Source organism: Capsicum annuum, chromosome 10 (genome assembly GCF_002878395.1).
Source record: "Capsicum annuum cultivar UCD-10X-F1 chromosome 10, UCD10Xv1.1, whole genome shotgun sequence".
Lineage (NCBI taxonomy): Eukaryota > Viridiplantae > Streptophyta > Magnoliopsida > Solanales > Solanaceae > Capsicum > Capsicum annuum.
Genome location: NC_061120.1, coordinates 143,133,690 through 143,141,142, shown reverse-complemented (window position 1 = coordinate 143,141,142; position 7,453 = coordinate 143,133,690). Strand labels below are relative to the sequence as shown.

The window sequence follows — 7,453 nt, the reverse complement described above, 5'->3', positions numbered from 1 at the left end:
CTAAAAATAGTCGCTAGTACAAGCGACTTTGTGTCTACTAATCGTCTATCTTGAGTACAGGTACATGTAGAAAGTAAGAAGCTGACAAATGAAGCTAGGTAAAATTATTTTAAAATTTTCCGCAAGGGCCATTACATATCATTGCCGCAAGGGCCATTGCATATCATTGCTGCAAGGGTCATTATATATCATTGCCCTAAGGGCCATTGCATATCATTGCCACAAGAGTCATTACATATCATTTCAAAGAGGGCCATTGCATATTATTCCCAAGAGGGTCATTGCATATTATTGTCAAGAGGGCCATTTCATATCATTGCCAAAAGGGTCATTTATATCATTTGCCGAGAGGGCCATTTTATATCTGTTGACATGTAAGACACAATACTGGTGTCGAGGATATCATCAACATTCAATATCTGTTGACGCGCTAGACACAATGCCGGCATCGAGGATATCATCAGCATTCAATATATCTGTTGACACACAAGACACAATGCTGACGTTGAGGATATCATCATCACTCAATATCTTTTGACATGGTAGAAACAATGCTGGCATCGAGGATATCATAAGCATTCAATATATCTATTGACACGCAAGACATAATACTGGCGTTGAGGATATCATCATCATTCAATATATGTTGATGCGCTAGACACAATACTGGCATCGAGGATATCATTATTATTTTATATTTGTTGACACACAAGACATAAACGCTGCCGTCGAGGATATCTCATTATTTTATTAATCAGCATCTGAATGCATCAAGAACACACAATTTGAAGGGACGCCTCTAAGTCGGTATCTAAGGATGAATGATATGTAAGATTTCTTAGAAATTGACAATTTGAGGGTCATCTATAAGTAATATTATTTGAAATAGGATAGTGTGCAAGATCACCTATGAGTTGATAGCCTGTAGGTCATCCGTAAGTCACAATAACATCCTAACCGAATAGTGTGCAAGATCGCCCAAAAATTGATAGTTCAAAGGTTATCCATAAGTCACAACTAAAGCCTTATCGAAGAATATGCAAGATTATCAAATTGATACGTCCAAGGGTTCTCTATAAGACGCATCATATCCAAGATCGATTATGTGTAGGATTACCCAAAGACAAACAATTTGAGAGATTGTCTATAAGTCATATTGTATCCAAGGTCAGATGATGTGCAGGAACCCCTGAAAGCTAGTGATTGGAGGGATATCTGTAAGCCATCTCTTATCCAAAGTCGAATAATGTGCAGGATTACCTAAAAGCTAGAAATTCAAAGGATATCTGTAAGTCGCCTCGTATCCAATATCAAATAATGTACAAGATTATCCAAAGGTTGATAATTTAAAGAAAATTTATAAATCGATCATCGTCTATAACCGGAGAGGTTGTTATTCCACATATAACAAGTGATATAGGCAACCAAAAAGGGTTTCCTCATCAATACAGGGCTAATCGATTGCCGGGACCATTCCGCATAAAGTATCGTCGGCGTCCAAAAAGGTCACCCCACTTTGAAAACATATTCTCTCAATAAATAAGCTAATTATGCAACAACCAAGAGGGTTGTTGTGTCTGTTATTGCAAGTTATTTCTTTCCAAGCAGGCACAAGAAGAGATGACTTCACGTAGAGATATGGTAAAATACTACACACCTCTTTCGTGAATAATGCTTATTACTAATGATTTTTATTTGAGATATTGTCGAGAGCATCCGAGAGGATGAAAATCTCAAACCAAAACCATATGTTCATACGACTCCAAAAGGACACAGCACAACGTGGAACTCTTCTCAGCAGCAAAACGGGACATAGTCTGGAGAGGGATGTCAAACTCTCTAGACGCGAGCTAAATGATGATCACCACCACCATTTAACCATGCCTCTATTAGAAGGCATGTGGGTATTTTTGGATATTCTGGTTTCAGCTTCACCTTTGAAATATTTCTAAACTCACGTCGAGGGTAACCTTCTCTTTCTTTCAAATTTGGGTGGCAACATACTTAGAGTTTTGGAAATTATGTCCAGGTAAGTTCTTGAATATGAATGTGAAGGATCCCACATTCATGGTTAAGATGTTACAAGCCTCTTTTCCACAACTCGATCAACTTGTCACTCATTCCGAGCCAAAGCTAGTCTGAAATAAAAGACTATCTTTTCTACCGATTGAGTCAAACTGCAAGCAGTCTGATTCCCTGAAATCTTGGGGATATGTAGGCTGGGATCTGTGTAGAAAACTCAACTGCATTCCAACTTTCCCGAAATCCCTTTATTCCCCAGCTTCTCGTTTTAACCAAAAACTTTAAAATTGTGATAGTTGGTGAATTTTCTTGAAAATCATGCTTACAATCAAGATTTATGAACTACAAGTGTCCTGAATTCTCATGTAACCTGAGATATATAGGAAACCTGATACCAAGGTTCGGCCATAACTCCACGAAACTCGTGCGAAAAACCAATCTCTCTTAGATACGGATTTGTGTTTGGACAAAAATTAGGAACGTCAACCTCCCTTTGCCCAGGGTTACTTGCATCCATCCTACCCAAAGGGAGGGGGCAATTGTTGACACCTAATTTTTTTTCCTCCAAAACTACGATTAATCTCGAGTTTCTTCGATTTTCAAATAAAATCGCAACAATTATTTTTTCCAAATAAATGAATTTTGAAATATGCATTTGGGCTAAATTTATTATTTAAGAGATAATTATATATTTTCGTATTTACATATACGAGATTGTATAAACGACGTCATTTAAATGAACATTTTCATCAATATCGAATTTTAATTAAGGATAATCTTTGAAAATAAATGTAATGATCAAAATCTTGATTTAAATATAATTTATTCTCAAAAATAATTTATTTGGATAAATATTTATTCAATTTTATTGAATCAAGAAGCTCGGGATTAAACAAGGTGTTAATTCATATCGAATTTTGATTTGATTTAGTCAATTTATTAAATTTGACTCTAATTGAAATCAAATAGGCCTCAATTGTAATGCAATTGACCGATGAGATATTCAATTTGGTTAGAGTTTAAATAAGTTGCCTAAGTCAATTGAGATATTCAATTTGGTTAGAGTTTAAATAAGTTGCCTAAATTATAATCTTAATCCCCAAAGTACCTTTTCCTAAGTGGTATTATTTTAATCCAATTAAATTTAATTAGGGCAACATTCCACAATTTCAACCAACCAAAAACAACCCCCCAGCAGCCCATTTAAATATCAGCTTCCCTAGCCCAAAATCAAATACAACTCCAATCCCTCATCAAGACCAATAACATATCAGCCAGTCCAATCTTCAACCCAATAACTCCTGACCCGGCCCATGTCATCTCCTCTTCCCTTAAATAACCTTAAAACCAATATAACCAAGGTACAGTCGGCTTCTGCCCTATTCAACGTACAAAAACCATGCTCCATCCGTGACCCGTCTCACACCTGAATCCGTCAAACCCATCAACAATATCAAACAACCCGATATCAACCCCCAACGATCTGAAATCTACCCATAACCATGACCCATCCCAGCGTATGGCATCAACAGCTCGAGAATTCTCTAGAAATATATAGGTGTCCGCTCCAACGGCTAGAGGCCGAAAATTTCAGGATGAATGGTACAAAATCATACATAGTTGCTCGATTCTCATTGGTTGGGGGAGAAAAATTTCATTCCTTCAATTCCATTGGTTGGAAAATTTTGGGTTTCATCAGGAAGATTCCAAAATTAGTTCAATTGGCTGGCGGAAAACACTTTTGGGAGTTCAAATTTTAAATTCCCCTTTGGGGAGAATACCGAAATTATTCTCATTTGAAGCCCTAAATAACCCCTAGTTTATTCTCTATAAAAGGAGGGGGGGAATTCTAGGGTTTGGGAAATGGTTTCAAGAAATTAGAGTGAAATTCCTTTTTTGGTTCTCTCTTTCTCTTTCGGGAGCCAAAGAATTCTAGAGTCCAAAATTGGGGTTCGAAAATTTTGTCTCCTGAAAATAAAAGTTTTTTTTTGTGAAAATCTTCTCGTCCACTTTTTCTCTTTGGAAGCTGGTCGATCAACTGGAAATTCCAAAGTCTACAACATCATCTCTCGGTGGTAACGGTTCTACTGAAAGCTCGGGTTCCCATTTTGCTGCCCCGAAGGAGGTAAACATACCCTCGCCCCTTTTAACTTATCGTTTTCTTCCTTATTTCTCTTTCCTCGTAGAAGTAGTTATCTGTTTGTCGATGAATGAGGCTGGGTTTTCTGTTGTAGAGGCCTTAAGGGCTATAGGTTTCTCTGAGTGTAGTAAATGTTAGATTTCGGTTAAGTTGGAGTAGTGTTTGTTTTAAGTTGTTTAATGGGTGACTGCTGTTATATCTAACTTGGCATCGATTTTGTCATTTGCGCGTGATATTACTGAGTATTGCTTGCATTTAAAAGCTATTTCCATAACTAAAGGTTTCATTTTTTAGGGGGTCGAGGAGGTTTTGTTCGTTGTTAGTAGTTGTGTTCGTTGTTAGTAGTTGACATTGTTAGTTTGACGTTGTTAGCTGGTAGCATCATTAGCAAAAGCTCCTCTTAAAGTTCTGGCCATGTGCTCCTTGTGGTAGAATTTTAAAGTTCATTTTTTTGGGAATTTAGATTAAGAACTTTGAGAATTCGTTTTACCTTTGAGCTTTCTATGTTTACTGTGTGTCTGTATGATTTACTCGCAATTTTCATGGTGCCTTTTGATTCAAGATGTCGAAAGGGGCCTGTAAGTTTGCATAATATCAATCCTGCGGATTTCGAATATTCTAAGTCTTGTTCTTTTACAATATTTGATAAAAATGAGGGGGGGACTTGTTTAAGTTTTCAAGCTAATCAAATAATTTTGGAATCCGATTAGGGCCTGCTCCCTCGTCATTTTATTAAGACTACATATCTTGTCCAAATGGTTACGTCATTTCCAGACTGCTTCACCTCGTGCCTTTGTTCTATTTCTAAAATGTGACTAGCAGAGCTTATGTTTGCTTGAGTCGCAGAGGAGTTTAGATTTATATAACGTCACTTTCATCCCAAGTTTATAGTTCAGTTGTGGCATGATTGTTTGTTGCTTTGCGAATTGCCTAACTATGATGGCACAACTCTCTTTGAATCGACTATAGTCGATGTGCTCAATTTATAGGTCGAAATAACGGGAAGAGATCTAGTTCTGAAACCCGTCTCTCCAAGTGTTGCACTAATTGATAAACTTTCTTGTATTTTCTTTTGATTCAGTATCATTCTCTTGGATATATAAATAAGTGATTCTTTTTCATAAACGTGTGATTATGTAGGAGCCTACTGGTGAATTTCAAAGTTGTGCATTCTATTTCTCAAAGTGCTTAAAATAGATAATTTGGATCAGCCACTATGGATGGATGCCAATTTATTTTTCATTAATTTCAAACTCCCTGATTGATGTATGTTTCTTTAAATTATTTTATATATCATTTTATATCTTTTGTGTGTTGGTTGAAAATTTAGAATGGGCTTAATTCATTCATTGTTTCTTTGCATGGATCTGCCTTTGAGTCCAAACGGACTCTTTCCCGTCGGAGCATTATCAATTTGCGCCATTGACGCCCATCCCTCATGAGCCGATCTCAAAATCCCTAAAATGCCAATTACGTGGCAAACGAATACAAGGAGTCAAAAGAAGAAGTAAATCAAAGTTCCATCTTTGAAGCCGTTACGAGACCCAAAAGTCTCATTTATCATTTTGTCCATTTACTTATTGTCGTCTTTATTAATTTATTTATTTATTTATTTATTCATTTAGACCTCGAAGCCAAAGCTGTACTTAATACAGGTAAAGTGAGACTTGAGCTAAAGGCTCAAAAACATAGAATTAGGACAGGTGAAAAAAATGGATTGAAAACCCAACTAGATTAGGGCAGGGTTGATGGTTTGGGCTTAAAAGCCTAAATCACTACTTTCCCATCCCCCCCCTTTCCCTTTCGTTTACTTGTTTGCTTGTGTCTTTGCGAACCTAGTTAAATCCCTAACTAAGTCGCTAAAAAATTGATTTTACAAAAACCTTTTCCTTAGTCAATTTCTTTTTCAACAAACCGATTTTCCAAAGTTAATCAAAAGAATGTTTTCAAACATGATCGGATAACCGCAAGTTAGTGGATGTTTTAGGTGCCTAACACCTTCCTAAAACGTTAATAGGAACCGCTTACTCAGAATCTCTAACTTAAACAATTTTCCTGTTTTGAATCGTCTAAGTATTTTACAAAGGTTTCTTAATTCCTTTTCAAAATTAAGTAGCGACTCTTCAAAAAGTTAAAATTTCTTGCAAAACAAGGATAATTGAATGTTTTCTTAGCAATTATTAGTGATATTTAAAATGTTTTATGCTTTTTTTCAGGAATCAAACTCAAAAGCATGAATATCAGAACATTAAGCTAAAGGGCCCTGTGATAGGGAGACCGACGGATCGTCGGTGTCCTGACAGACCACTGCACCACACGTCACCACGAAGAAAAAAGGTGGACAATTTAGAATTAGGTAATGGTCCACCCGACGGACCGTTGGATCTGGAATGGACCATTATTTTGTCTGACATGACTAAACAGAACTCATGGAAAATCATATGGCAGGCGACGGACCGTCAGACTAGTGATGGAGCATCACCGAGGTCGTCAGGGTCAGCACAGTGCAGATCAATTCTGGATAGCAGCGACGGTTCAGTCGAAAAATTTTACCCTCTTGACGGTTCGTAAACGAGCTGTCAGTTATGATGCGGCAGCTCAGTTTTAAAATTTCAATTCCAACATTGTTGGAGCCTATTAATACCCAGCTAGAATAGGTATTTTTTGACTAGGTGTTGAATTTTGTAACATACGTATTAATGAGAAACAAGTTTGGAGATGTTGAACACATTGCTTGTCGTTTGAATTTGGATTTTGAAATCTTATTTCTCTTTATTGTAATTTTTAACCTGCAATTTATGAAATTAAGCTTTTTACTCTATTTTCTGATCATGATTGGCTAAATCTTCATAGCTAGGGTTATGGGATCTTTCGTGAAATTTCACTTTTAGGTTATGATTGTTGAGTTTATATTAAATTTGTGATTATATCACCTTTCTCTTTATTCTAATTAGTTCTCCTGGTTGCAAACTTGAGAACATGTCCTAAAACTTGACTTGCTTGAATAAAGAAGTTAATGTTAGGAAAAGAGATTAATGACAAGAATTTAGATATTTCATACTCTAAATATAGATTAATTCCTTAATCAAATTAATTTCTTCGGGTATGTATTGCATTATTATCCAATCACTTTAAGCTTGAGAAAAATTAAAAATTAAAGTGGAATCATATTTGAAGGTTGGAAAACACTAAGATGGAAAATTAATCTTAATTTCCTTGTAATCACATGTTTGTGTACTAACTCATTTATCCAAAACTATGAAAGTAATTGAACACCAAGGTGAACATATT

General features: G+C 36.1%; 1 long non-coding RNA gene across 1 annotated transcript; it reads left to right on the top strand.

Annotated features, from left to right (window-relative positions):
- Window positions 1–3,029: 3,029 nt before the first annotated feature.
- On the top strand, window positions 3,030–6,942 carry LOC124888043. Its single transcript, XR_007045922.1, has 2 exons — window positions 3,030–5,669; window positions 6,379–6,942. It is a non-coding gene; the product is annotated as an uncharacterized LOC124888043 (long non-coding RNA).
- The last annotated feature ends 511 nt before the right edge of the window (window positions 6,943–7,453 follow it).